The sequence below is a fragment of the Brassica oleracea genome, chromosome C4 (genome assembly GCF_000695525.1).
Source record: "Brassica oleracea var. oleracea cultivar TO1000 chromosome C4, BOL, whole genome shotgun sequence".
NCBI classification, from domain to species: domain Eukaryota; kingdom Viridiplantae; phylum Streptophyta; class Magnoliopsida; order Brassicales; family Brassicaceae; genus Brassica; species Brassica oleracea.
The window spans coordinates 33,252,830-33,269,613 of record NC_027751.1 but is presented as its reverse complement, the minus strand read 5'-3'; the positions used below and the strand labels follow the sequence as shown (position 1 = coordinate 33,269,613).

The 16,784-nt window shown below is 38.9% G+C and overlaps 1 pseudogene; it reads right to left on the bottom strand.

Moving 5' to 3' along the window:
• Positions 1-12,348: 12,348 nt before the first annotated feature.
• The window catches only part of LOC106338705, a 64,503-nt pseudogene continuing 60,067 nt past the window's right edge, over positions 12,349-16,784 (bottom strand).

Here is a 16,784-nt window from a genome sequence, read left to right as displayed (position 1 = left end):
AGTCCAGCTCATTTGCGAAGTCGGAGGCATCGAGGTACGATGTCCCTCCAAATTTTTCAGTGAGGTTCACTTCTTTAGCTTTGCCTTTCGTGGACTCTTGATATAACTTACAGAGATGTGGAGGAGTACGACAGGTACGGGACCAATGTCCTTTACATCCACATCTGCTCAGATTTTTCCACTCTTCTAGAGCGTGAGGAAGGTTGATTTGTCTCTGGTTATCGAACCTTTCTTTTAAAGTTTGCCATAGTTCAGCTGGGTCCTCGACGTTTGCATAGTTGTGCGTTAGATTTTCATCTAAATGCTTCTTCACGAAGATTATCGCTTCGGCTCGGGTGGTGATTTGTTACCGATTACAATTGTTTCGGTTATCTTTTTCATCACCAGATATGGTTTCACGTTTGTGACCCACCCGACGTAATTTTCGCCAGTTATTTTCAGGGCCGGGAACTGGAGTTTCTCGATGTTTGCCATTTGTATTTCTAAAAACACAAAATAAAATATTTTATTAGAATTTCGTAATTTTAAAACGAACCATTTATATTGATAATACACGCAATTACAAGGAGAAGCGATGTAAAGAAAAGTAAACCGATATTCGTCTTAAATTCACTGGAGCAAATTCTCCAACGAATAAACCATAAATAGAAACACAAATAAAAATGGCACATAAAAACAAAAATGCGCGAATCATCTTTCTTGAAATGAAAAAATCGGAGGAGAGCGATTTGAAAATATTTGAGAGAAGATGAAATTTTTTGGATGATGAAATCAAGTGAAAATGAGTTGTATTTATAGATGAAAATCACTGTTCATGACCGTTTGAGAAAGGGAAAATTTCTGAAAAATTTTCTCTGTGTTAAATCGAGTGCACCAAAAATCAGTCTGAAAATATTGTATTAAACAGTCAATCAAATCTATAAAATTTCATAAAAATTAGTAATGGTAAAACTTATGGCAACAAATCATGCGACGGCTCAGCCGGTCAATGCAGAGTAATAAATAAATTATACGGCGGCTCGACCGACCAATTAACAATAAACAGAATATAAGGCGGCTCGGCCGACCAATAAATTAATTAAATTATTAATAAATAATATAAGCGGTATTCCGGCCATTATAACATGGTATAAATGATACAAATAATTTTTACCAAATTGAAGAACGATCGTGCTGATAACGTGTTATAAAAAGAACTGGAATTTTCTTGTATCGCGGGAATTTAAATAAAGCAAAATTTTATACCCGTATGAAGAAGATAACACTGATAACAAGAGAGGATGTGTTATTAGAAGGAGAAGGGATGGTGTGTATTACAAACGATCGAAACGATCGTTTATATAGAAATGAAATAAACGAAAAAGTAAAGTTACTGTGCATGCATAGTGACAGTGGGACCGATAATGATATTAAAGTCAACAAATTCTGCGCCTCCCCCGTTTGCAATAGGGCGCTTCCATAACACTTATATATATTAAAAGATAAACATTTTTAAGTTTTGACTTAAGTTTTAGTGATAAGGTGTCAACACCACAATTCTCCTCGCAGCCGGTATTAGAATGGACCTATGTTACTAAAGAAATCACATAAATGCTATAGTGAAGAGCCACCCGCTATACTTTTTATTGGATGGACCCATTTAATGTACGACCACTTATCATTTTTATTGTTATCAATTCTCAATTCTGTGCAATCCAGTTTAATCAAGATTAAATAAATCGACCGGTAAATTGTACATTTATAATTAGAATGCTCCTTCTTCTACTTATTCGCGTCAGTGCATTTAGTCCCCGCCACAAAAGCCATAAGCTTGAAACTGATCTATTCGGGTTCTGAAATTGATCCTGAATGATGAAGGAAGTCGCACGTCCTTAATGTTACGTTCTTTTGCTATCCTTTTTGGGGTAAGAAGATTAAAATTGATCTTTCAATATTAAAAAATTAGAATTAAATTAATGAACAAAAATTAATAAAAATTATCAAAAATTCAAATAATAGAAAAATCCGAAAATATTTTATAAATATTTAAGTTTCAAATTTATAATACAATAAAAAAGAAGAAAAAAACTAGGTAGGAGTTGTGGAACTCCGTGAAGTACTTTTGACTGCTCCTTCTCTCCATTTCCTCAGGGGTTGTGGAACTCTGGGAGACGTTTGAGACTCTCTGAGAAGACTGAGAAATGAGAACTGTATCCGGAACCGAAGAACAGGGGCTGAAAAAGATGATGCGCATGAATACCAGGCACACCAAACAAGTCTCTGTAATGAAGTGTAAGCTTGTTTTTCCTAACCATCTGAAAACAAAAATTTAGGTAGATTAATCAAGTAACATTTTAAATTCTTCTTTCTATAATCTACAAATTCCATAAATTTATCTACGAATTCCCTAAGCTAACCACCTAATCAAACCCTAACTACCCTAAACTAACAACCTAAACTAAGAAAAAAAGAGGAAGTAGAGAGGACTACCTAGCTTTGAGAATGAGATGAAGACACTACAACATGAAGAGCGAGTTGGTTCGTTTATATATAGGAAATTAGATTTCCTCGTAAAACCCTCGTAAAATTACGAGTAATCAACCAGATCCAGCATTTTCATTTTAAATTTTGTCGTAAATCCCACTTATATTACGAGGACTAAACCAGATCCCGAATTTACGTTTTACGACAACTAAATGAGGACCCATGTTTTTGGTTTACGAGGACTTTACGACGAAATGGGTTACATGGAATAAACCAGATCCCGCGTTTTCCCTTGACGACAAAACCTTTATATATTACGAGTAATTTACGACGAAACTTATTATGAGGAATCAACCAGATCCAGCGTTATCTCTTTTACGATGAATTAACTAAGAGTCAATCTGAATCCCTAAAACCCAAAACTCGAAACCCCAAGTTCCTTAACTTATAAACTCTATACTCTCTAAACCCTCAATCCATAAATCCCTTAACATTTTTCCTAACCCCAAAATCAGTTTATAAATTAAACTTTCATAATTAAACAAACCGAACACATGCATTTAGTCTGAAATTCATCATTTGAATTATATATGGAAAAAATTACATCATTATTCGGATACATCATTGACATTCAAGTCCTCACTACAAACATCAACACTTTCATCAAACTCGTCTTCAACAGCTTCGTCAGTGGTATCATCAGAAAGATCTTCCTATTCAGGATTATGCGGATCAAAGAGAAGGATGTCATATGTTTGTTGTTCAGGTTCCTCGACTTCATCGATGTGTTCTTCTTCCAAAGGTGGTTCTTTTCACCGATTATTCATCCACGAGGTGTAACTTCGATAACTGCTAACCAATTTATTCCAGAGTCTATCATCTTCGAAGGTAACCCAAGACCTTAAACCAATATCTGAATTTCATGATAAGAATCATCTGACGCGCTGTCTTCCGGCAAATACTCTTTAAACAAGTCTGCCCATGCATCCATGCAATTTTTCAGGTAGATTGTGATCAGTTTTAATATTCATCATTCTAACTACTAACGACAATTTAGAAAGACCTTCTCTACAACCACGGTAGATTGGCTGATTCGCAACAGCTAACATTTCATAAAACATTTTTGCATCTATGTTAGGTTCTTATTTGTTAATTACTTGTTAATCTCGGTTACTCTATTTAAACATGCATCATCTTGTACATTGAATTACAACTAACGAGAAATACCTTTTTGTCCTAACAAACTCAATATTGTAAGGGTGGCAGATTTGGTTAACCATGAAGGTTCAGTTCATGTATTTTGGGTTTTCGGATGTTCGAGTGCAGCGGTATATGGCCATTTTGGGTATAATACGATTGGTTTCAGTTCAACTCAATTCAAATCCTCTCAAATTCATGATGGTTTGGAATTTTGTTTGAAATACTCGTTATTTATGGAAAGCTACAGACAAACTCAAAATAAGAAAACAAAACAATATATAATATATAAACTTGAACATGTATGAACCAAGTTCAAAAACGAAGTTAGTATTTGATGTTATTAGTAGGCCTCGAATACTGAACTCATCCATATTTTTGGAGTATTAATTCTGGTTTGGGTAGAAATTTTTGGATTCTATGGATTTTTCAGATATTTTTGGGTATATAATCTAATTTAGATTGGTTCAGATTCAAGTTTTTCGGTTAGGGTTTGGATTTTGGATGCCGATTCTTTGCCCACTTTTATTTCATTAATTACCATATCCTAAAGTTGGTGACTAAAATCTGATTGAATAAAGAGAAATTTTCCAAAATAGAATGGAAAAACCACTAGTAGAAATCTACCGCATAGCCACTACAACTTCGTGGCTATAGAGCAGAAATTCGTGGCTACAAAGAAAAGAGCCACACTTTTGGAAAGGAAATTTACCGTGGCTATAGCCTCGTGGCTGGAAAAAAGGTGTGGCTAAACATGGCTAGTAGCCACGGTTTTACCACGCTGTTTTCGTGGCTTATATTGCCACGATAACAACATCAATAAACGTTGCTATACTTAGTGGCTATTATAGCCACGGTTTTACCACTACTTTAAAGTGGATATCGCAGCCACGGTTTTTCCACTACGTCTTACTGGCTATATGAAGCCACAGTTATTCACGTGGTATTCTTTAGCCATGTTAAAGCCATTGTTGTTATTGTGGCTATTTTATAGCCACTTTTGTAAATGGTTTTCTTTTGATTAGTTTTAATTTGCCAATTTTTACAAGTTATATTTCCATTCAAATATTAAAACATTGCACATTCAATGAAAACAGAAGTTACATATATATAAAAGAGTAGGTTCAACATTACTAAAACATAGATAATTTACAAGGTAGAAGAGTTTTAAAGAGTCTAAGAAGACTCTACAAATGACATAGTTAAAGAGTCTACCAAAAGACCAGCTAGAGTTTGATGAACCTTGTGACAAAAGAGAAGACAGGATGAACAATCTACTTCTAAATGCCATTGACAGGTTAAGGCTGAGTAGTTGGGGCTTGAGGCTGAGCAGAAGTCTGTCCAGTAGGTGCTTGTTGGGGCCGAAGCGTTTGGAGGAGCTGATTGATTCCATCTCTTGTTGCTGCAAAGTCCTGCTTCATCTCAGACACATCCTGCTTCACCTCAGCAATATCAGCAGTGACACTTTGGAGGCTTGTCTCAAGACCGCCCACACGCATCTCCAGCTCCAGGTTGCGGGCAAGACCATTAGGGACGCGTGAAGAAGGTGTATACTCCCTGTATTGGGCACTGCCCAGTCCATAAACATGCCCCCTCTTACCCTTAGCATTCTGTGAGGGGAAAGGGAAAACAGTCAAAACCAACACCAACTTGAACATAACATAAAACAATTTTAATCAACTCAGCTTAAAGTCAAGACTGTAGATAAACAGAACATAGCATAAGACATTGTAAACCACATTCTTAAGCAGCTCTAAGTCATATCTAATTCTACATACATATCAGAACATAAAACAATTAATAGAATTGAAATCTTAAGTAAACATACCTTCAGATAAGCTTTGTTTAACTTGAGGCGAGAAGGAGTAGATGATGCAGTTGGACTCCCGGTGATCCTTCAGTGTTAGAGAGCTGTGTGCCTTCCATCTCTGCTTGAGTAACCAGCTCTTCAGCACGATAGTCCAAAAAAGTCTCATCTGGTCGGGTGTGTGTCGCCCTGACTAGGCAGTGTATGATGGTCGTTCATTAGTACCAGACGCAACCATCTGCAATAAAGTAACATATTTTACAACATATTAGAAAAAGAAAAATATTTAAAAGTATAGACATGGAAAGATACCATGTTATACTCTATCCTTGCAAAAGACCTAGGTCCTACATTATGCTTGTGACAATCTTTACGCACAGTATCAGACTTGCGAGATTTTGCAGCCTTTTTGCTCTTCCTTTTAGCTGCATCGGTCGCCAATTCTCCAGCAGGAGTGTCCAGTCAGCATCATTGATATAATTTGGCTTCTTGTGTTGCCTCTTCTTCTTGCTTATCCTTTCACCAATGGTTGTCCATGTTTCTTTCTTCCATAGACCGTAGACCAAGTCATTAAACTCAAGAGTCCCAATAGAAATTTTGCTCAAAACAGTAAATGATTTAAAAACATGTAAGCGGCATATACAATGTACACTAGTCGCTTACCATAAACCTTTGCCACCATGATTCCCTCCTTTCATCAGGAACCTTCCTCCAACTCTCCAAGGCCCCATGTAGTATCCTTGCCAAGTTGCTCGGATGAAAGAGTTGACAGATGGGTCAATACCAAACCTAAAATGATAACAAACATCAGTAACTGAAACAATACAATCAAAAAACAATCCTAAAAAATAAACTATCATAAGTAACAATCCTAAACATAAACTATCCTAAGCAATCACAGCCATAATTCAAATAACAAAAACAATCCTATCTAAGAAAGAGATGGAGACCAAATATAATCTTACCATAAAGCTCCATTGATTTTATCTGGATGGAGATGGGGCTGTGATAGCCTAGCAGGTGAATTGAGCATGGCATTGAAGGTCATTTGCGAGTAGCTATTGGAACGAGAAGAGGAAGCAGCATGGTTCAAATTAAAGCCGGTCCAGTAGCACCAGGAGGCATAGGAGAGGCGCAGCAGTTGTCCCAGGTACTATTGTTGAGTTCATTTGATCACAACCAAAGAAAAAGAACCATTAGTTAGAATCTTATACAATCGAAATAAGAAAGACAGAAAAAAAAAATAAGAGAGACAGAGACAAACTAAGAAACAGAGACAACTCTAAGACAGATACAACCTAGAGAAATCGAATCCCTAAGGAACAAATAGACAGTAACAACCGAAAGAAATCGAACCCCTAAATCAGAAACAAAAACTAAACATGCAATAAGAACATTCAAGTGACATAGATTGAAACCGCTAAATCGAAACACTAAGGAAATAAAAAACGTAATAAAAAAAAAGTAACCGAAACCCTAAATCGAAACGAGACGTTTCTCGGAAAGAGATATAGAGGGTTGCCTTGAGCGATGTGAGAAGGGAACGAGAGCCGTCGCGGCTTGGAATTGGAGACGGCGAGGCTTCAAATCGGAGACGGAGAGGCTTTGAATCGGAGAGGACGAGTGTTTTTGTCGGTGGCGACTCACGAGAGAGTTTGTGTTTTTGTCTAAGTGTTGAGAAGAAAGGGGAAAACCGATATTAAAACCCTTTCAGAAAAGCCACGAAAAAACCGTAGCTAACCGTGGCTGCATTTTAGTAATAACCGCAAAATGTAAAACAATTGGAGCCAAACCAAATGATTGGAGCAAGACAGAATGGAAAGTTATAGAAGAAGAAACTGAAATGGAGGAAGCCGAAAAAGAGGATATAGAGTCAGAAGCTAATGAGATTGTTGATGATACTGATGTTGTAGCAGACGTGGAGGCCTCTTCGGTTAATGTTGCAGGAAAAGGCAAGAGAAAGATTCATGATGAAGGAGCCAAGACAAGAAAGAAGAAGTTGATGTGTCAGCGACCTGCAGCAAAAATAAACGACTCTTGATCCTGAAACTACGAGTTTCACTGAGGGTCTCATATACACATCTGTCACTTCCTTGGGGATAGACTCAGTACGCAAATGGAGAAGATGGAGAATGGTTTTACAAAGAGGAGAGGGAAGATGGAGAATGAGGTTTCACAGCTCAGGGAAGCTTTCACTTTTAGTGGTGAAGCAAGTGATCCTAGCAAAGCCAAACAAGCTCCACATAAGAGAAAAGCTGATCAAGCTCCAGCAAAGAAAAAAGTCGATGAAGCTCCAGCAAAGAAAAATTTACTACCTAAGAGAAAGTGTAGAACGTGATGCATTTGGAACTAGGATGCTTGAGTTAGGCTGCTGGAGCTAGGCTGCTGGAGCTTTTCATTTTCATTGTGTAATAATATGTAACAGTTTTGGAATTGTACTATGCAATGGGAAAAGTTTGTGTAATAGGTTTGTTTATTATGTACGGGATGTGTAATAGGCTTGAATGTTTGTGTAATGGAAACTATGTGAATGTAATGTTTTGTTGGTGTTATGATTGCATGTTATATGGTTCTTGTTGCTTATATGTTTTTTTGTTTTTATTGAATAGGATGAGAAAAATGTTGAAATAGAAACTAATGATTTTGATTTTCGATTGAGTACACAAGAATTGAAGGACCTGTCCAAGATAAATTTAAGGTTATGATCCTTCTTAAGTTAAAGTAAAAAACACAAGGAAATCTAGACCCTTCAACATGTCCACACTGCAGTTACATGATGAGCAAATAGAGCCGGAGAAGCAGAACCAGATTCTACATTGGTGTTTGTGTGTGACGAGGATTAGGACAAAGTAAGAAATTGGTCAACTTCCCCCACGCAAGTAAATTCTCATTCTTCTATCATATATGTGTTTTTTAAAGAAAAAGGATTATTTATTAGTTTGTATTATTGGTCTCAGTTTCAGAGGTCTACCGATTGGACCTACTATTTTAGATTTTGAGGTTGCTAATCGTCTTATGGATCCACCATTTGAGTGGCTTCATAACTCAGTTAACCTTAGATACTATTAATTTCCATTTGTGTTTTACATACATTTTTTATGCTAACATCATCAAAATATGCAGGAGATTGACACCATAATGTACTTATTCCAAGAGAGAACAACTCTGAAACGATAGAAACCTCATTGTGTCGCTTTCGTGACAGTCGTTTTCACCAATATGATTAAAAAAGAGTACACGAGTTTCTTCGTGGATAAAAGAAAGTACGCGCTTCATAATTTGTTACTGCAGTACGGTAAAGGGATCCTTCCACCACATGGAAGGACACAAGAGATATGGAATTTAGATGTGGATCGGTTGTATGTCCCTATCCATGTCAGTGGGAATCATTAGATCGCTTAGTGCATCAGCTTCGTAACCAGGAGCATTGATATGTGTTTGACTGCTCAGGTATAAAAATGTACAAGGAGTTGGATGCGTTATCAAACCTTGTTCCTCGTATTGTCAAGGCAGCTCAGCCAAGATACCGAAGGATTTCGATGTCACTGCATATAGTGTTTCCTATGTCCCTGTGGGGAAACTGAATAATAGTGTATTAGATTGTGGTGTTTATGCATTTAAGTTCATTGAGTGCCATTTTCTTGGATTTGAGTTGTCCTTGGTGAATGATGATAGCATCAAACAAGCTCGCCACATAGTTTTGTGGGATATTTGGGAAGCATCTAATGACTCGGAATTGGTTGATTGGATGCCAAAGTATGTACTTCTAGAGTGTCTTGTTTCTTCGGTTGTAGAGGATATTCTGTGAGAATTCTTGGTCAAATGTATAACTTTGGCTTTTATTCTGATTTATAGGAACAAGAATGCTTGAATGCTTAATCTAATGTATAACTTTTTGTTTTTATTCTGATTTTATGAACAAAAAATAAATTTATGAATGATACACAACTTCTGTAACTTTATGCTTAAAAATGTGTGTAATTAGACCTATACAAACCCTATATGAGACCATAAACAAACCATAACATAAACCCTAAACATGCCCTAAACGAGACCTAAACCCTATTCGAGACCCTAAACATACCCTAAACGAGACCATAAACTAGACAAATAGAATAACTAAGGTGAAACAACACTAAAACAATCCTTTAAACTAGTAATAAAATCTTTGTGTCTCATATATATTAAAACCCTTTTTGTCTTCAGCCACAAACAAGTACACGACCCTTATGTTCGTTGAAACACAATACTCTAAACTATGTTTCTCATACACACCATTTTTTGATCAACGTCAGCCACAAACCCGACCCAACTGAGATCCAACATTAACCTAATACCTGATATTTATAAGACCAAAATCCCCGATAGCCACCATTTTTCTGAATCGTCTTTTCTCTGAAACTTCCAAACTCTTTTCTCTCAAGCATGGCGACGCACGAGCGATTCTATGAAGGAGTTCCTTCTACATGCCGGTGTGGGAATAGAGTTGTAATATTCTTTTCAAAAACCGATGAGAACTCTTACAAAAGATTCTATAGATGCGAAATTGGGTTACATGTTATCGATTTTGTCCAATTCGTTTGTTCATAGTTTCGATTTGCTATCCCTTTCTTTTGCCATATATTCGATTTATTTTTCACATTGTTTTTCCATAGTCCTGATTTGTTTTGATTTTCATTTGGGTTTTTATGTAGCGAAAGCAGGAAAACCATTTATTTAAGTGGGTCGATGAAGTTTTGCTTGATGAGATTCAAAGGGTAGAGGCTGAGTAAGGGAGAATTTCAGAAGAGATTGAAGATCTGAAAAGAGTTTGAAAAGGACAGTGGATGAAGAAGTTAGGAAACAGAAAAATTCCCTTAAAGTAGGTCGTTTATGAAGCATTCTATGGCTTTTTGGAAAATTAAGAAGCCAAGAACGAATAAAATTACTCTATTGGTTCTTAGTATTTTAATTTTACAATGAATATGACGATTTTTTGGTTCTTAGTGATTTGTTATTACAATGAATATGACGATTTTCTGGTTCTTAGTGTTTTGTTCTTACTATGAATAAGACGATTTTGAGGTTCTTAGAGTTTTGTTCATTCTTTGTTGTCTAAGAAACTGAAAACATCATTGCAAAAAACATACAAAACATACATGATAGCAATGTAGAACAATGTATAACAATGAAACTGACAATAACCTTCAAAGATTTTAGAACCAAAAAGCATATGAAAATGATAGCAATGTATAACAATAAAACTGAAAACAGAGTTGAAAGTTTTTAGAAGCAAAAACCAAACAAAACATGATAACAATGCACTACTTGCACTTTGAAATAAGTTGGCCATTACCATCACTTGCACACAAGAACTTGAATCCTGTAACACAAAAAAAACTTGCATGAAACACAAATAAATCGAGCATGAAACAAAATAAATTAACTGGCTATATAAGCTGTCCTTTACCATTTGTGACTGACTATATTGTTATTTCACAAGTTTCTCTGTTGTGCCCACTAATACCACATCTACTACACTTGCGAAGCTGCCTCTTTTGTGATGTTTGCAATGACCAAATTTGGTCTTCAACGGTTTTATATATGTGTTTTATTTCCCTTCCAACTGATCTTCTTTGTCTGGTGGTATCACTTTGACTTTCTTAACATTTTCTGGTGTAGAAGAAACATCCTTAAGAAAATCAATAGGATTTATGATTTCCTAATAAGCTTCTTTTCACGATCATGTCGTGTACACCAAATCAGTCAATGTGTGTGGCTCTTTACTAAAATGAAAACCAGCTTTAATTGCGTGCATACAAGGGATCTTCATCAGGTCATACTTTCCACATGAGCAAGTCTGTCTACCCAAATCAACTAAGCAGTCAATTTTATCACCTCTAACAAGCAATCGACCATCATTGATAGGGTAAACTGAAAATGTTTTGCCTTTCTGGGTTCTCCTATCAATCTTTTTCTCCACATCTTTCGTCAGGGGATGTTTATGCTTTAAAATCAGTTTCTTACACTTATAAAACAACTGTGTTGACATTGTCCAACAAATGAATGACTGGATGCTCTCTCGTTGAACCAAAGTAGAGTTGATAGATTCAGCAGGATTGGTTTTGCTTATTTCATATTTGTATCCAGGGAATTGACATCTAGCCCATTTTTGCACATCAGCCTCCCTTAGGTAATTTTCAATTGCCAAACTGATATTACCGAAATATCACATTTCTGTCATTCTAATACGATTAATGTGTACCGGACTAGCTTCTCTCAGCATGTGCAAGTATTTCGGTATTTTTCCTTAACTTCTCTTTGGAATACCTCTAACTGCATTGACCGTGAATTCACGCGCATCCCATGCTAAAGAATATGTGATCTCACATCCATGATTCATACGCATATTTTGTATTATATCATTAGATTTTTGCATTTTTGCCCTTCCTTAACACCTTCATACTTATGTATAATCAGATAGACTATAGTTTTGACTGAAGCAGTCTTACCCCCTTTGGTTTTACTTGAAGGTGCACATGTATGTTTACCGACATACTTTTTGATAATGAAATATGTAGAATCCCTCAAACACTCTGCTTGAACACCCTAAATGCATGCATTATCAGCGCATCTAATATACCAAAGTTCTCTATCCGATTTGATAAGTTATGCTTCATTGCACATATCTCGAAAGTCGCCTTCAACAAAGTTTTGTTCTAAAAATTTTGTCTCTTCTTAACATCTCCAAGCATAGAAACCTTTAACATATTGTTTCTATTCTCTTCTCCATAGATCTTGGTATCAGCATCATAGGCATCCCCATCAACTTTGACTTGTTTAATTTTTTCTTTCTTCTTCTCACTTTGCATCTCACCAAAAACATTAGCTGGTTCTTCTCCTCAGTAAAACGAGTTTTTCTCCTCTTTAGCAGTACTTGAATCTGTTGGTGACTTGTTAAGTTCAAAGTCTGCTTCATTCAGATTCTCAGCTTTGACTTTATATGTTAAGGACAATTGAGTAGAGACATTCTTTTTTAACAAAACAAACAAAATTCTTAAGATGTCGATTGTTGCAATGATCACAGGTAGACATGTTGATTTGTTGATCAACTCTTTTTTTTTGAATGAATGCTAAATTTTAGTCATGAAAAAAACATTTTTACATCAAGTGGACCTTTATATGAAAGAAAATCTACTCCTATCCCTTTCCCTATACACCATCTTCAAAAAAGGAACAAAAGTTCCTGTCCAAGCAACCTCATATTTACACTCTAGTAGCAAACCAGTACTGCAAAACGTTCTCACCTTCAACTGAATCAGGCTGAGCTTGTTACGAACAGCCTTGTCAGTGAGCTTAGATAAAACCCTTACCGGCAGAGCTTGCTCACCGTGTCTCCTCTTGTTTCGTTCCCTCCACAAGGAGTACAATGTCACTTGGAAGGTGTAGCGAAAACAAAAGCGTTTCTTCTTTTCCATGCCCGAATCAGTAAGTAACCTTAAGGGATCATCCCATTTAGCAGAGTACGAACTGCGTAATATTCCTCTCATGAGGTGTTCCCATAGCTCTAAAGCAAAAGAACACTCAAAGAAAAGATGATTACGCGATTCAGGGGCGCTTTTGAATAGGATACAAGTTGTGTCAGCCTCTTGGCTCCAACTTGATACCCGGTCCATGGTAGCTAATCTGTCACGCATAGCTAGCCAGGTCAGGAACGCAAATTTCGGCGTTGCCTGAAGGAACCAAGTACATCTTCCCCAAGCGCATTGATCACCATTTGCTCTTATCAACTTCCACGTCTCGTGATTTGAAAACTTAGGTTTGAGCCCTGAGTCCCTTCTCCACAAATCAACATCCTTTACTTCATATATATCTCTGTTTCTCTTTAATGTGCTCCAACTCTTTTCCAATCTCATTTAATATGACACTTCTGTGTCTTCTTCTTCTCCGTTCCTTTTGCAGTACTTCTTCTACTGTGGCTTCACGCCGAATTCCCAAATCAATCACCCCCCGAGTCCCCAGCAACTCCGACATCACACCCAAATTGGACCATTTATCATACCAAAACGAGGTGTGACGGCCATTACCAATCTCTTTCATGTGGAACGTTCTTGCTACATCTCGAAGCTTTAAGAGTTTTCTCCAGATCCAAGAGCCTGCTTGAGAAGTGAGACTGATCTCCCATAAACTGTTTTTCTTAAGCAGGTTCGACTTGATCCACTTTCCCCAGAGAGAATCTCCAGCTAGCAATCTCCAAATTAGTTTCAGGCCTTGCACCTTATTTTCTTCCTTCAAAGCTCTGATGCCTAACCCTCCTTCTTGTTTCAGCTTACATATATCTTTCCAAGCCACTTTAGCTCCTGTCGACTTTAGTTCCAGACCAGACCAGAGAAATGCTGAACAGAGTTGTTCTATCTTTTTGGAACATTGGCCAGGCAATCTGAACGCCGCTCCCCAGAAATTTACAATGCTCATTAAGACCGACCTAATGAGCTGCAGTCGTCCAGCGTACGAGAGGAATCGGCTAGTCCAAGAACATATGCGACCTCTGATCCTCTCAAGCAGTGGCATGTAGTCTTGCCTTCTAATAGCCTTAGTCATCAGGGGAAGACCCAAATAGCGGACTGGGAGTTCTCCCACAGCAAACGGGAAGTTTATGAGAATCCGACTCTGCTCCACTTCAGATACACCTCCCATATAAATTGTGGACTTTTCTAAGCTGATGGAGAGACCCGACCAAACTGTAAATTCCTCAAAAACACCCAGAGCCCCTTCAACAGATTCCTTAGAACCCTCCACAAACACCATTAGGTCATCCGCGAAACAAAGATGAGTGAGCGACAGAGACTGGCACCTGGGGTGAAACCCACACTTCTTGTCTCTCACCGCCTTATCAATTTTTAGGGACAGAACGTTCATACAAATCACAAAGATATAAGGTGAGAGAGAACATCCCTGTCTCAATCCGCTAGCACTCTGAAAATACCCCGCGAGTTCACCATTTACTTGAACCGAATAGGAGGGGGTGGTGATACATAACCTGATCCAGTGAATGAACCTTTCAGGGAAACCCATCACCGACAGACTGTTTAGAAGGAAGGACCACTGAACCGAGTCAAACGCCTTTGAGATGTCAATTTTCATCGCACAGCGTGGAGAAATCTCCTCTTTGTGATAGTCTTTCACTAACTCTGACGCCAATAGAACGTTTTCCATCAGCAATCTTCCTTTCACAAACACAGATTGGTTTTCAGCTATGATTCTCGGTAATAAAGTCTTCAGTCGATTGGCAAGGATTTTAGACACAACCTTATATAGCACATTGCAACAAGCAATGGTTCTATAATCTCGCATTTCCAGCGCATCAGTCTTCTCAGGGATAAGGGCTAATATTGTTGAGTTAATACCTTTCGGAAGAAACACAAACTGAAACACTGATTGAACCGCAATTGTGAAGTCCTGAGAGATTACTGACCAGCTAGCTTTGACAAACTCGCATGGGAACCATCTGGGCCCGGGGATTTGTTTGAAGGCATGGCGAAGAGCACCTCTCTGATCTCCTCCGCTGTGACATCAGCTTGCAGGTGGCTGCAGTCTTCAGTAGTACATTCAAAATCAAAAAGGTCCCTCAGCTCATAGACTGTAGCTCCCATGAAGTTAGAAGGAATACGGTTGAGAAACTCTGAGAAGTAACTCTCTGCCTCGGTTTTAATTTCCAAGTGAGTGGTGTTGGGGTCAAAAACGGTTACGACGAAGTTAACATTCAAAACGTCCGAAGAAGAAAACGAAAAACCTTCTTCGACAAATAATTTTTTGAAATAGATTCTTCCTTAAGGAAAGCTTTGGGGAGGAAACACGAGACATCCGACAAGAGCTCGAAAAGGGTCGCTACGCAGCGACCGAACGCGTGTTCCGCTCGATCGCTACGTAGCGACCGAGCTCGAGCCAAAGCTCGGTCGCTACGTAGCGACCGAGCGTTCATTCCGCTCGGTCGCTACGTAGCGAACGATCGAGCTCTAGCCAAAGCTCGGTAGCTACGTAGCGACCGAGCATTCGTTACCGACCGAGCTTGAGCCGAAGCTCGGTCGCTACGTAGCGATCCAGCATTCGTTCCGCTCGGTCGCTACGTAGCGACCGAGCTCGAGCTGAAGCTCGGTCGCTTTGTAGCGACCGAGCGTCCGTTCTGCTCGATCGCTACGCAGCGACTGAGCTCTTCCGAAACGACGATACAACATTAGTCCATGCATTCTCGTCTACCCTTCGATGCTATCTCCAGAAGACCGTAGCGAACCCAGTTAACGTTTCCCACCATTCTAAGTCATCGATCAAACTTCACCGTAAAAACCGCGGAAAGTTCATTCTTTATCGAAAGAGGCCGTAATAAGCCGCATGACGGTTTACTCTTGGTTCGCAAGGAAAGATAAATGTCAAGTTTCCACGGATAAATACGAAATTTTGAAGATAATTACGAAGATCGGAAAAAGTGGAATATCTCCATTTTTACGCTATGACGGCTTAAGGCAGAAGAGGAAAAGCGCAAACCGACCTAGGAGCCAGTATATAAGGAGTCCTAGGCGAGAGGCATGAGGAGGATCACACCGTCGAGTTTTGTTAATCGGAGGAAAGCCAAGTTAACCTAGCCTTCCCTGAAGGTCCCGGTTATCTATTGTGCCACGTACAACACAATCAATATGAAAGATTCGAAAGTAATAAATCGTAAAAGAGCGAAAAGAGAACAAAGAGGTCTTATTTCCGAATTCGCGTTTGAGCGTGAACAACAGGTAAGATCCTAGGCCACGAGAGCTGTCGGTATGTTCGCTAGTCTAGCCACCTAAGTTCTAACCTAGTCGAGTCGCAGCTCGATAGTAAAAACGGAAAAATGCGCATAGCCGAGGCAGTTGGTGTTAAGTTAACCGTAACCTGCTCTACTACGAAGAATAGGAAACTGTTCGAGAGACATAACCTTCTCAACTTCCCGAATACTTTCGACGATGTTTTTTAGACGGAAAATTAGTGTCGTATCCACGGACCCGAAGACTGAGTTACGGAAACTTCGGACGAAGATGCATGGTTATGGGATGGGACCGGGTTTGAAATGGTCCATGGAGAATTGGCCGCGCTCCCCGGGCGAGCCGATCCGTGGCACGATCGAGCTCGCCGGAGAGCCGACCGGCAACACGGTCGTGCTCGCTGGGCAAGCTGGCCCGTGTCACGGCCGAGCTTGCCGGCGAGTCGACCGGCAACACGGCTGTGCTCGCCGTGCGAGCTGGCTCGTGTTGCGTCTGAGCTCGCCGGCGAGTCGACCAGCAACACGGCCGTGCTCGCCGGGCGAGCTGGC